General features: G+C 37.0%; 1 long non-coding RNA gene across 1 annotated transcript in view; it reads left to right on the forward strand.

Annotated features, from left to right (window-relative positions):
* The window catches only part of LOC137633960 (uncharacterized), a 97528-nt gene that overhangs the window by 56271 nt on the left and 26257 nt on the right, over positions 1–15000 (forward strand). Inside the window, exon 2 of the long non-coding RNA XR_011042384.1 lies at positions 10664–10806. This is a non-coding gene — a long non-coding RNA (uncharacterized lncRNA). The remainder of the gene's footprint in view (positions 1–10663; positions 10807–15000) is intronic.

Consider the following 15000-nt stretch of genomic DNA (forward strand, 5'->3'; position numbering starts at 1 on the left):
AGCTCGAAATTTCAAAAGGATTGTGCATTTTGTGATACAAGCATCAAATTTGTGTGAACATCAACACAAAACAACGTAAACTTCTCAAAAATAGTGTTACCTGTAAAACTCTAAATAAATATCGACTTACTTAAACTACTAATTTTCAGTTTTATAATTTTGATACATGTCTTAGGTCATGTCTTAAATATCTTAGTTAAAATTCTGACATGCTATGGTGTAATATATAAGGTTGGGTGTGTACTGACATTCTACAATGGTCTTGTATTTGAGGCTAGGTATACATCGGTACTGAAGATATGTGTACATAAACCATCTCATATTAACCAGTTTAGCACTGCCACAAGTAAATGAATGTTGTGGACTCATCTTCATATGCAGACCCTTCACACACACAGAGGGCTGTGCACTTAAGGGCAGCCTTCTTGCACTTGCAGTGTCTCACACACCCTTTCTGGCACTTGCAAGAAACCAGCTCAATGCAGGTGTGAGCGGCCTCAGGTAGCCTGGTCCAGTATGGTGTGTATTGTCCTCCAGTCATTGACCAACCCCAGTTTGTTGGTGGTGGGAGTTCTGGTGCTGGCAGCAGTATCTGACCCCACACATGTCCACCTTGATATACTGCCCTCTTGACATGTTCCTCTAAAGCAGCCTTTTTTGGAGGGATCAGCTGCACATTGTTCTTCCTTGTGAAGAGTTTCCTCCTGGCCTTGTCAATGTCCATGCATTTGCTGGTTCGATCATACAACAGGATCACGAACCTCTTGATGGTGCACATTGCATCATTTGGTATGTCACTTGGTGTGGAAGACAGCTGCATCAGTGCTTAGGTTAACTTTGGCAGTACTGTCCAGACTACCCATGCGGTCTTCTTGCCATGTTTAGCAAAGCTTGACACAGTATCGCATCCAGTTAGAGCGTGGAACATTGGCAGTGCACGAGCCTTCTCTGGTCCCAGTCCAGCTGCTATTTCATATGCTGCTAGGTATCGGAAACTTCGGCCTGTTCCGAATGCCAGCCATAGTTTGTCTTCTGGTTGCAATTCCTGTACCAAGGACACTGCCAGCACCACAACATCGGTGTCTACACTCCGGATGACTATTGAATGGTGTCCGTGCTTAGCTGCGTGAGATGCATGCAGCAATATCCGACTGTGAGCCTCTTCATGGTTGCATGGGTCGAGTGAAGTCAGATCTGGTAGTAGTGGTTTGTTAAGCACTGCCTCTCCATCAGTAATGACGAGTTGCTTGTCCTCCTGGTCAAACCAATCCAAGAGAGCTGTTGAGAGAAACTTAAACAGCTCGGTCTTGTTGCTGTCCACTCGTAGGAAGTTTTGCCAGTTTCCTGGTATGGATGCGGCAGCCGCCACACGTCTCCGCACGCCCTGTCCCCGCTTTGAACGTGTACTACCTTTCAGTGAATCAGCAAGGTAAGTATCCCAGATCAGATCCAGGCGTGACACTGTTTGCAGCTTAGTAGATATATATGGAATGAAGATCTGATGTGCGTACTCTTCAAAGGCCTTTGATGCAGCCGGCTTCAGCATCTGGACGATAGCTGCTCCATCAAGCACTATACTGGTAGTTACAGGAGTATCTGTCTTAGCGTCGGAGATTTCTTCCAAACATGTGATGAGATCTCTCCTGGTACCAGTGAAGAGGTTTCCACCATCGGACAGTGCAGGAAGACATGCCTGGTTCTTATGACGAAAGAACTCCTCAAGGTTTCCATCCCTTGTCTGGCAGCCAATGTACAGGCGTGCGAAGAGTTCACGGTCATTTTTGACGGAGGTGAGCTTTGCTGACCTTTGCTCTGGCTTCTTGGAGTTGAAAGGCTGAATAACTTCAGCTTGTTACGAGTTATGGGGTCGTCCACTGCCTTTGTTCTGTCCAACAGACTTTCTGGTGAAAGCCTCGAACTGCTCTTGGCCAATCTTCTTGGCATTCATCACGGTCTCCACGGCAGCAGGACCTGCAATGTCCTTTGAATCCAGTACGACTAGATCCTGGCTCTCCTCCTCGAATGGGTTACCCATCTCCTCTATTACACCAATGAGAGAGCAGACATCTCTCACAAATGAGGCCTGTACACTTGGAGTCTGATCATGATGGCGTGTGTCTGTTGTTTGCCGTCTACAGTATTGGTTCCCGTCTTGGAATTCTTCGATCACCCTAGCAACTTCTGGTCCTGCAACCATCCAGCGACAAAGGGCACTAGGGTTGTCAGTAAGCCCAACTGCGCCAACATCTCTTTTGATGCAGGCATTATTCTGCTCATGTGCCTGGTCAGGCAGGATTGAGGAGAACACCCTCTGCGTCTTTTTAACTGTGAAGTGACCTTCGCTGAATTTTCTGGTTATGTTTGGGTGTTTGGTAGTTAGCTCGACCATGTCCTTCAGGTGCACTGGTATCCACCTAGCATAGTGGGTATTATCTAGTGCGTGAAACCAAGGGACCAGCTGTGTCAGAGCATCTAGGTACATCACAAATGATCCCTGCTTGAGAGAACAGTCACATACTTGAACCAACAATTCTAGTTCCAGCACAGTTGCCCAGTAGCGAAACTGGGGGATGTTGTCTCGTCTCTGGTGACACCAGTCTTCAAATGCAGGAAGGTCCTCTGCATCTCTGGTTTCTCCCAAACAGAAGCGGTTGTAGGCATGGTGCTGCAGGATGTACAGTGCTGCTGCAGTCACTTGATGTGCTCTTCAAGTGCGCAAGACATGAGATGCTCGCAAGAATGAGTCTGCTGACCCCGCTGTCGCAATCTCAGCTTGCACCAGTGCTAGCACCCAACCACATCCTTTCAGCCAGTCCCTAAGGGTAGGCTCCACCTTCCAAGGCTGATTTTTGCCAATTTTTTTTTCTTTGCTAAAAGTCTTCCTTTTGCCTATCAGAAGGCCGTGATATGTGTAGAATTCATCTCCAGCCTCTATAATGCCCCCCATGGTCATCAACGCCCCCCTTATGTTCATAGTAAAAATAAGAAATATCATTAGTAATTGTCCAATTTTTATAGTTTACCTCTTAAAAATTGGTTGAAGTCGTTTTCTAATATCAGTTACATCAAATAAAATTAGTTCAGGGGTGACTATGAGATTATCTCCAATGTTTCTGTCATCAGACAAAAATCGTAATTTCTCGTTTTTTTCTTTTTAGAGAGAGGGGTGTATTTCTTTGCTTGTCCTGCTCTTATGCCTTAAGTAATATAATATTTAGATGTTTTAGGCTATCAAGTGACATAATACCTACAAAAACAAAGAAGGTTTTTTCCCTAAATCGAGATTTTAATTTTTGGTGAATATTTATTTTTAGGTTTCCCTCCATCATCGGCTTGGCTTTCACTAAAGTTATTGCTGGTTTTTTTTTCTTGCTGTGTGCTTATTTACTGTTCGACTTTGATAAAACTTTGTGTGCTTGTTCCAGGTGGATAAACAAAACTTAATAACAGACCGAATTTCAATTCAAGACAGTAGTTTTTCACCGGTCACCAAATAACATTTAAGTCGCTAGCTCCGATTTTCACATTTTTATTCATAAAATCCTTTATGATAAAACTTACAGAGGATATGCCTTATTATAGTGCTAATAATGCCTGAAAATTTCATTAGCGTGTCTTGATTAGTGTAATTTTGGGAAATATTTTTTACGATTGGTACCCATTCAAGGTGTTAATTTGTCTTCAGTGCCGCCATCTCGATGTGGAGACCACCAAACATCACCATTATGTGGTCTTCACCATAACTATCTGGCCACTTCCACTGTATCTGCTTGGCCAAAGCAAGCAGTGGGTGATTAAAGGTGATCACTGGTGTCTGTCCAGGATTTAGGTGTTTTACAGCATTCTTCACAATGTCCATTGAATGGCGGATCATGGCCACAGTGTGAGCACTTTCCATGAAGAGTGGGAGCAGTAACGTGGGGCAGAAATGTGTTTTCATTGTCTACTGTACCAGTTTTATCTTCTAGGACCTGTTTTACATTGCCTAGCCATTTGTATTCTTCATCAGTCTGCTGTTGGAAGTTTCCTCTAGCCAATGATTCTACTCTAGCAGCTGGGACATGCGACCCCTTGATGCGGCTAGTGATGGGGGTACGTCAGTATAATAGTGCAGCAAAGGGGCGACAGTCTTGGACCGTGCATCTCCAGATTTTCCGGCTACAATGATGCTTCGATCCACTACTTCACCAGTGTATGAGGGATGTTGTATTAAAGAAATACCGGTACCATGGAAGGAGTCTTTTGATGTTGTTGCACTGGGTTTGTGGTCTATGTTGTCTACAACGGCAGTTGTAAACACTTCACCACCCAACTTTGGAGGGCAGACCACTTGTTCTCTGTGAAACTGTTTGCAGATACGGTTGCCCATCTATTCTGAGAGCTGGAGCACTCTGTCATACGAGATGCTTCAGCCATCGTGTGAAAGTCTATCGACTAATTGTTTCTTGCATGTATGAGCATGCAACATCATCCCTATGTATGTTGGAAGTGGGGTCTCTTGTGCAACACTGTGCTTAACACAGGTGGACGATCTGGTGCCACGAGTTCGCTTGTGTTTGACCCTGTTGAACTTCAGTATCTGAGCTGTGGTAATTGCTGCAGGGTTAGTGTCTTCCGTGTGGTCCTTGATGCTGGGTCCCTCGAGAATCATGCTGACTAGTGCAAGCAGCAACGGTGGAACAGATTCTTCTTGACATCCTTCAGGGAATCCTGTGAAGGGCTTGGCTACTCCAAACATATGACGGCGAACAATGTGTGCAGCACATGCAAGATGGACTGCATCACTATAACTGTTCAATTCGCAGGCTTTGTCAAGAGCAGCACCGAGATCTTCTTCAAATGCCATCAATATGTCTCTCCCCTTGGTGTGTGCTCGCATGTCAGGAAACTGAGATATCAGTCTCTGTTTCAGTCGTGTGTAGTGACTCTCGTATCGAGCTGCACTCCGAGCTGTTCCATTCTCGACTGATAAAGGTGGACAAGATTGGCCAATCTAAATACTGGTGCTGTCTCCTCATCTTGTCTTGTTTCTTCAATGTAGAGGACGAGTTCAGCAAAGGCTACTGCCGACATTGCTCTCTCTTGATGTGAGTCCTGTGGTCCTGTTGATTGGACCGATCACGCGCATTTGTAAAGTCCTATCAAGCACTGTGGTGATATTGGGCGTCCAACGCAACCGTGTCCCCACCACTGAGATGGCCAAGCAGTACTGTATCACCAAGAAGGTTTGCACAGGCACTGATGCGTCTGTCAATTTTGAATGTTGCAGCTTTCCGAAGACTATTAGTCCCCGCAGGTTGTCCATAGAAAAAACAAGTTTCTGGAACCTTCTCTGTACTCGAACGTGAATGCGCCCTGATGCGTTTGCATAAAGATGGTTCCTCATCGCTCTGACCTTCTTTCCTGAGTGCTCTAATCTGTGATCTCTGTAGTTTAGTGATGTTGTACTGGAGCTTGCACGTATGATGATATTGTGTGCCGTGTGCAACCATCGCACCTTCAATGCCATGGCCATCATCAAGTCTTTCTAATTGGAGTGATCATGGAAGCTCTCCAAGTTTACTGAATTTGATCAAGTTCTCTGCGAGTGAACTGTATCCACTACCAATGTCTTTTTTCTTAGATTGTTCAGGTTTGGTCAATGTCTCCATCTTGTTCTCTTGACATATGATGCATAACCTTCAGTCAGTAGTGGTGTTGTGTTGTGATGTTGATGAAGTTCGCTCAGCATGAGCTAGTGTGAACCTCTTGGACATGGTGATCGAACTGTCTTCAGAAGAACCAGCACAGTCAGTCTACAGGCATGCATGCATCACGATGAACCTGAAAAGACACAATATAGCATTTCTGTAATCAAAAATGCCTCAAAAACTGCTACTACAATTACACTCTTAAAAGTTCCGCGTCAGACCCGGATAGTGATCAGTTGGGGCCAAACTCCATTCTGGATCAAAAAAGACTCGGAATAGAGTTAGATTTTACACAGAAAAGGTCAGATCTGACCGAGAAATGGTCTTATTATTATACCTTATTCTGTGTCATTTTTACCCGAAATGGAGTTTGGCCCCAACTGATCGTTTTCCTTACACGGAAATTTTAAGAGTGTATTACTACCACCACACCACCACCAGAATCAAATCATTAGATCCTCATATAATGTAAACCGTAAATTGAGAAGCGGCCATGCAATGTAAAGCACCGTTTTTGAAATCCAAAGTGGCGGTCCATAGGTAAAAATATGGTATGTATTTTGTTATCATTAGAATCTTTGTCCCTTAAAATATTGGATTCCTTGCCCCCCCCCCTCCGAATCATACAATTAGACACAAGAATCTAGTCAATAGCACCATTAAACCCAAAGATAATCGCAAATGTAGCCTATATTTTAAATGGCGGCCATTTTGAAATCCAACATGACGGCTCAATGCTAAAAGATACACAATGCAGATTATTATCATTGGATTCCTTGCCCCCCAAAACATAAAGTTAGACACCAGAATCGAGTCAAAAGCAGCATTAGACCCACTGATAATCATAAATGAAGATTTCAAATTGCGGCCATTTTGAAATCAAATATGGCGTCTCAGTGGTAAAAAAATACGCAATGCAGATTATAACCATCGGATTCCTTGCCCCCCAAAACCTACATTTAGGCACCAGAATCGAGTCAATAGCAATTTTAGATCCACAGATAAGCACAAAAGTAGATTTCAAATGGTGAATATTTTGAATTACAATATGGCGGAAATGAATAGAGAATTCCGAGTGGCTCAATATCTGAAAATGTTCGCCATATGTCAATGTGCATTTGTGCCAGATTTGGTGCTTGTATCACAAAATGCACAATAGGTTAGCTATGCTGCCCCACTATATCTGTTTTTGACGTTAATAGTTTATATAGGACCTATCTGTTTTGACGCTGTTACTGTTTTCAGAATGATTTATTGTTAATTTATTCTCATCATTTATTTATTTCCTTATTTCCTTTACTTACTGCGCTATTTTTCCCTATTGGAGCCCTTGGGCTTATAGCATCTTGCTTTTCCAACTAGGGTTGTAGCTTAGCTAATAATAATAATAATAATAATAATAATAATAATAATAATAATAATAATAATAATCATATTTATCTGTATTACTCTTGCTAAAACTACTGATACTATGTTGCATCTTACTAGAAGAAGGATTATTTTTCTTTATGATATCATTTAAACTGTGAGTAAGACTGTAATCATCAACCAACCTTGTTGCATCTGTAAACGACTTTTCACGGTGTATCTTCTATATATAGCTTAATGTCTGGAGATATGTTATCTTTGAAGTTTTCTAACAAAACTAAGTTCTTGAGATCATCAAAAGTATCTACTTCAGCAGAAGTTAAAAATTCACAAAACGATCTTTCTAACTTCTTTCTGTATTCCACACGCGTGTTACACTCATCCCTTCTCCAACTTCTAAATTTTTTATGGTATGCCTCTGGTACTAACCTGTATGCACTAAAAACAGTTTCTTTATTTGTATCAAATTCCTCACTTTTATCCTCAGACATGCAACTATACACAGAAAGTGTCCTTCCACTTAAAACTGATAGTGAATAAAAAGTCCACTTTTTGGTTGGACAACTTACTCTGTTCATTAACTTTTCAAAGGACATGAAATATTTTGTTACATCTTCGTCATCAAATTTTGGAATTAATATCAACACTGCACCCATACCTAAATTAACAGAATCATCATTCTATGAAGAATTACTATCTAGACTGCTACCTGATGGTTTACTTACTGGTCTCCTACTTGCAGATTTTGTTTTAAATGAGCTATTTCTAACTCCTGCTTACTCTGTTTATATTTTTTTTCTCGCTGTCTTTCATCTTTTTTTCTCTTTCAGCTGATCTTTCATGTCTCTCATACATTCCCTGCTCTCTACTAAAAACATGCTAACGGAGAACATCACCATCATGACCAACAAGTTTACCTGAAGATATCAAATCTTTTGTAATATCAATCATTCTTCTGTTTTCTATATTCTCCCTGTTTCAATTGGTTACGTTGTCGAAAATCCTACTAGGTCGCCCACTATTACTATTTTACCCTCGACACTGGCTCTTAGAATAATTAAAATAAAGGTTTCCAACAACAGCCATTGAAATATGTAAAATGAATATAAAAAGAAACCCAAGAAAATATACAACGATTATTTACAAACTTATATAAAGAAAATCGATGTTACTAATTCGTTTACTTCAAGTGACAAATGAAATCAATCAAAACATCAATAAGAAAAGGGGAACAGTAAGAAGGGTAGAAATACATAACGAATAGTTTTCTGCAGCTTCTGAGACGATACTGGTACGGAGACTTCAACCTTAAAAACACTGAAGAAGGGTGGCTTAAGGTTCATATGAAACGGGCACCATGACTGGACTCAAAGACGTCACAGAAAGGGTGGCCTAAATATAGAACATCCAAAGTTTTTTTCAAAGAATTCGACATTAGTACTGAACTAAGGCCGGCTGCAGGCAGTGTGGGCTTCTTTTCGGCACAAGCAGTGAGGGGTGGATGCTTCAATTTGTTTCTTAGTCATAACAGGATTTTGGAGATAGGTGTTTGTTGTCTGAAGGGAAGGTTAAAATCTGGCTCTATCAGACTTCTGGCATTCTCTGCTTCTTATCTCATTAGGACTTGGTTCTCATTTCCTTCGGACATGGTTCCTCTCCTGTCTTATGTCATGTCCTATCTCCCCTGGAAAATCTCTTCTTGAAGTTTATATACCCTTGTAATGGCAGTGGTCATTTCCATACAGGGCTTTCGTTTAACAATTCTGCGTCTTTATTGCCTTCCTCAAAAATGTCTACTTTGATCTCACCATAGAAGCTTTTAGAATAAATTACTGATGCAATCTGGACCACATGTAATGTCGTAACAAAAGGGTAGCACGCGTCCAGCTATGAAAACATATTTCTTAAACACGGATATCCCTCTGGTTACTGTCGGCCATCCCCTGAGCCTATTCGCGTAACTGTGCCATGTTCGAAGTTTAGGACTGGAGTATGTCAATGAGATACAGGTTGTTCTATAAGGAGTATAATTTAAGACAATGCATCTCCTACAAGAGCTGGATACAGACTGGGCGACTCGTCCTGCATCAGCATGGGATGCATGAGTCCAGAATAGTTCCATCCCTACCAATGGAGAGCATATGCCTACATATAATCTTACATATACTCATTTGCTTATTGACGCAGATTTGCGCCGTCTTGTAGTTGCATTATTTGTTTTATAAATTTGTCATTTCCGTCACATCATTTACTTGTATCATATATAGAATATTTCTATCACAAGGTGTTTACATAAATATTCATAGTATTGATTTTTATTTTTTTAATAGGCAAAGTAGACTACCCAAAAAAATTTTAATTGGGTGCAATTAACTCACTCGGAGGGGTGCCCTTTTAGCTCGGAAAAGTTTCCTAATAGCTGAATCGTCTGAAGTATTTTTGTCCGAATACCATCATTGTTTTCAAGTAATTACTAAGTATTACTAATTGAAACTTATTCACTAACCTACATTTCTCCCTCACATACAGGTTTTGTTAATAAATAATATTAACGAATTAATATATAAAGTGTCGTGATGGTAAATATAATTTTAATAACAACACCCATTTATATCAATGACAGAAGCTTCTTTTTTGACTCACACTGCATAGTTATGTAACTTTTCAGATATTTCAACCACAATTAGGATGAATTCCAGTATGTATGAGAAAAAACATGTTATTATAAACTCACTTTGAATACCATAATATACTAAAAACGTGGAATCAATAAAATTTATTTGGGAAAATTGCTGTGATGTAAAAGGAACATTCTACTGTCAAACACCGAAGTGGAGATGGAAGGGAAAAGGAGGGGTAGGATACTGCAGTTGTAACTCGCAGGTGAAATTAGGAAATTGAGTGCTATTAATTTATGAAAAAAATAGTAAACCCTTTCTATAGAGACTCACACATTAATGTCCCACTTCTTTTGTCTGTTCCGATGAAACCATAATCAAATTTGAATAATCTTGTATGAAGTTAGAGTTTCTGATTCTTTGGCATGTTCCAATAACACCAAGAAGAAAACCTGAATATATACAACGGGAATGACAAAGGTTCCTGTGTGGGAAGACAGATTCTGGTACCGGTAATATAGGGTAATAAAGATTCCTGCAACCCCTGGTTATTCTGAAAAAATTCAGTTAAAAAGCTTAACATTCATTATTTGTAGAGTGGCCATGGCATGTTGGTGCACTTAATATTCTTTAGGGAAATAGAAAGGTTAGAAAATGCAGGTGCCCAGACTCAGAAGACAATATGCACTGGGTATGCGATAACAGATAGCAGTTAGACTAAAGCTCTTTCATCTCTTAAAAAAAAAGCTAATAATGAAAAAAGAGAAAAAATCATATTGTCTTTCTCTCAAACCATTTAGTCAAAGCGTACTATTGATGACAAAAAGTAAGTTGAGAATTACAAGTACATCTTGCCCTTATCACTGAGCAGAGTGATGATGCGTCTGAATGCCTTATCACGCTGGCAAGAAAAAATACGTTTTACATAAGAAGTTGCACTGCTTATCCGTCATAAGTTATTTAGACTTAACCTACTTTGCATTTCAGAACCTTACTGCAGGTAAAAGTGATGAACCAGGAACAAGTGCCTCCCAAAAAGTGAAAAAAAAAAACTATATGAAATATACCAAACCTTAGAGAGTGCGTTCTACCCTGAGGATAGCTCTTGTGTATCAAAGGTGAATTAGGAGGTGAGTACAATGTACTTTCAATGAACTATATAGGTTTCTGTGAACTTTATTTACCGTGATGGCTGGCAACAGTATTTGAAGTTTACTTTTATTAGAGATACTATTTTTATGGAAGAAAACTGTTGAAATTATGGAAATTTTCTTTATACACGAATATAATTCTGTTTTGCCAGAGAAATGCTTCACAGTATGCTTATAAGTTAGTCAAGGACAGAGTGTCCTTAGCATCCAGATCTTTTCATCAGCAATGCCTCTAAATTTTAAATTTATATAATTTATTTGGAAATATTGAAATGATTTTAAATTTTAAAATTACCTAAGATATATATATATATATATATATATATATATATATATATATATATATATATATATATATATATATATATATATATATATATATATATATCTATATGTATATATATATATATATATATATATATATATATATATATATATATATATATATATATATATATATATATATACATATAGATATATATATAAATATATATATATATATATATATATATATATATATATATATATATATATATATATATATATATATATATATATATATATATATATATATATATATATATATATATATATATATATATATATCTATATATATACATATATATATATATATATATATATATATATATATATATATATATATGTATATATATATAAATATAAATATATATATATATATATATATATATATATATATATATATATATATATATATATATATATATATATATATATATATATATATGTATATATATGGTTCTAGGACATTTGCGTACCGGACGTTTGCGTCCCTGACAATTGTGTCCCGGACAATTGCGTCCCCGGACATATGCGCCCCGGGACATATGCGTACCTGTACTGTATATCTGTTTTACTGATTCTATAAAGCTTCTTATCTTTACCTTTACTCTATACTTTTACACAGTAATTTTATTTTTACCTTTATCCACCCTGAATATGCATATGTTTTAATGGCATCAAATAATTTAGATTCCTACTTCACACTTTGACAATAATTATACCTTTAGCCATACTGGACACGAAAGGACATATACAGTATATAGACATCAATATTTCATCTACACGTTTTATTATCTAAAAACTTTATAAACTTTAAAATTTGTATACAACTATATACATGCACTATAAATTTTCTATACGACTAAAAAGATTAGGTCATATTTTTTTAATAATGACTTAGGATAGCTACTTTTAAGCTCATACCTAAAAGTATGTATGTTATGAGCAACTCCTCGTTAGAAAGACAATTTGTTTTCGGAATTGTACTGATCAATCAATGACGGGAGGCAAATATTGACCATCTTATTTCTCGTTAGAAGAAAATCTAGAAATTTATGAAATTATACAATTTATTACACAAGTGAAATAAAAAAAAAGTTTAGTAGTTCATCACTATATAAACACAGTTTATGAACGAGCTAAGTAAATCCAATTTATTGCACAAGTGAAAAAAAAATATATAGCTTAGTAGCTCACCATTATGTAACCGGAGTAAATGAAAAAGATAACTGAGGTTGAACTACCGTGAACAAAATGTCTCTTCTACTTCTAGAGAAATCAGGAATTGTTTTCAAAAGGTCTACGTAAACAAAAGAGTAAAATGATAGTTAAGTACAGTAATTTTCAGTTCTGTACTTCAGTGGTTTTATGCCATATATCTTATTTACAGTAATTAGTAGTTTTGTAATTAACCCTTTTACCCCCGGCGTACTTGGAAACTTCCGTGCTTTAAGCCCCAGGCATTTTCAGTTTTGAAGGGCTTTTCGACTTATTTTTTTCAAATCGCACCCACAGCCTCAATTTTCATCTTAGAGAAGTCAGATTGGTCTAATTTTTTTGGAAAAAGGTTGAAGTTTTCAATATAGTTATCAAAAGTATAAAGAAAATAATATAAATAGCCGCTATTGTTAGATGAAGTTGGGCGATGACGAAATTTTTTATATTCTTTCGTATACATTGCGATAAAGCACAGATGCGTCTTCTCACAGAAATCGTAAAACTATACCATCTTATAGAAAATTTATTCAGCTATAAAATGGTGTATAATAGTTTGTAGTTAAAAGAAGGAAAACATGAAAAAAAATAGTATACCCACAACAATTGTAAACCTAAATTTCCTTAGCGCAAGTAACGAAAATCGGAGATTGCAAAAGTTTCGTTCTATCGATCATACGTAACCTATATTTAGAGTAATTTTTTTTTTTTTTTATTATTTTGAAGTAAATTAATTGAACTTTCTAATGACATATGCGAAAATAATGATAAAGCCATCTAAATAGTGGCTATCGTTAGGTGAAGTTAGGCGATGACGAAATGTTTTATGTTTTATCGTATACATTCCAATACAGCAAAGTAAGTTCTCCTCAAAGAGACTTCAAAATGATACCATATTATAGACAATTTATTCAGCTATAAAATCGTATATTAGAATTTGTAGTTAAACGAGAGGAAACATGGAAAAAAGTAGTAAACGAGCAAAAACTGAAAACCTAAATCTCGTTACTTGCGGTAAAGAAATTTGGGTTTACAGCTTTTACACATTTTATTATTTTTTTTCCTTATTCATTTCTTCTAACTACAAACTATTAGATACAATTTTATAGCTGAATAAATTGTCCATAAGATGGTATAATTTTCAAGTATCTGTAATGAGAATTCTCTGTTATTTATTGGAATGTATACGATAAAAAAAAAAAGTTTGTCATCGCCTAACTTCATCTAACAATACCCACTATTTACATTGCTTTATCCTTATTTTCACACATGCCATAAGAAAGTTCAATAAATTTTCTTCAAAAATAAAAAAAAAAATAATAAAATTCCTCTAAGCATAGGTCAGTTATGACCGAAAGAAAGAAACTTTTACAATCTCCCTCTCTCTCTCTCTCTCTCCCTCTCTCTCTCTCTCTCTCTCTCTCTCTCTCTCTCTCTCTCTCTCTCTCTCTCTCAGCAAAGTCAGTTTCAAATATACACAGTGGCTGCCTAAAATAAATCGACGTATTTTCAAATGAATATGTATACGGTATATATATATATATATATATATATATATATATATATATATATATATATATATATATATATATATATATATATATATATATATATATATATATATATATATATATATATATATATATATATATACTATATGTATTCCTATAGAATACTTGAAATAATATGAAAACATACATGCATAAACACAACACCAACCTTTCAAATCGTAGTTACATGTTTACCAGGTCGAGACAACAGTCGCAATTTCTTCCCTTGAGTTGCCATTAATCACAGAATTTTTCATTCACACTAATCTTTCTTGACCATTAGGCATTTTATCCAACAAATGCCTTCACACATATAAAGAGGAATATTCTAAAAAGGTATAAAGCACTATCACTTATTAGAATAGGCTGTAAAAGCGCAAAATTGACGGATAACGCACGAAAGCCAAGATTCTCTCACAAAGTAAACAGCTGAACTAAGTACTTCGTCCGAGTCACCCCGCCAACACGTTGTTCATCGAGACCGGGCCCGGGAATGAGCATGACGGCGATGAATATAATAATATACTAAAGGTTTCGGCAAAATAGAAATAAAAAATATACAAAAATAATCATGATAAGCATAAAAACCGCATGGCAACTCAAATCAGCTGCTTTGAGGCCTTTAAATCACAAGACGAGGAAATTTAAAAGTCTTTGTTTGTCCTCCTGTCGACAATGGCAGAGGGAGACTTATTTTTCCCCGGGAGCAAGGATGACGACAAGAAATAAGAAATATACTCAAAGTTTCGGCAAAATAGCAACAAAAAATATACAAAAATAATCATGTTAGGCATAAATAAACGCATAACAACTAAAATCAGCTGCTTTCGGACCTTTAAATTCCGAGACACGGAGATTTTAAAGAGCGTTACGCTCACTCCGGGGAACTTCTTCCTTACGCCGTGGCGCAAACGTAAACACATCGTTACCATGGTAACGAAATCATTTTTAGTAATTACTCGTGTAAATAGCTATGAAACCTAAACAAACTGCATATGAAATACGAGCTGAATCTATAAAGAAAATTTATAGGTCAATCAAGACCCCAGTGGAGCCCAGGGAAACTTTTCATTCATCATTGTTGACA

Source organism: Palaemon carinicauda, chromosome 43 (assembly GCF_036898095.1).
Source record: "Palaemon carinicauda isolate YSFRI2023 chromosome 43, ASM3689809v2, whole genome shotgun sequence".
Classification (NCBI taxonomy): domain Eukaryota; kingdom Metazoa; phylum Arthropoda; class Malacostraca; order Decapoda; family Palaemonidae; genus Palaemon; species Palaemon carinicauda.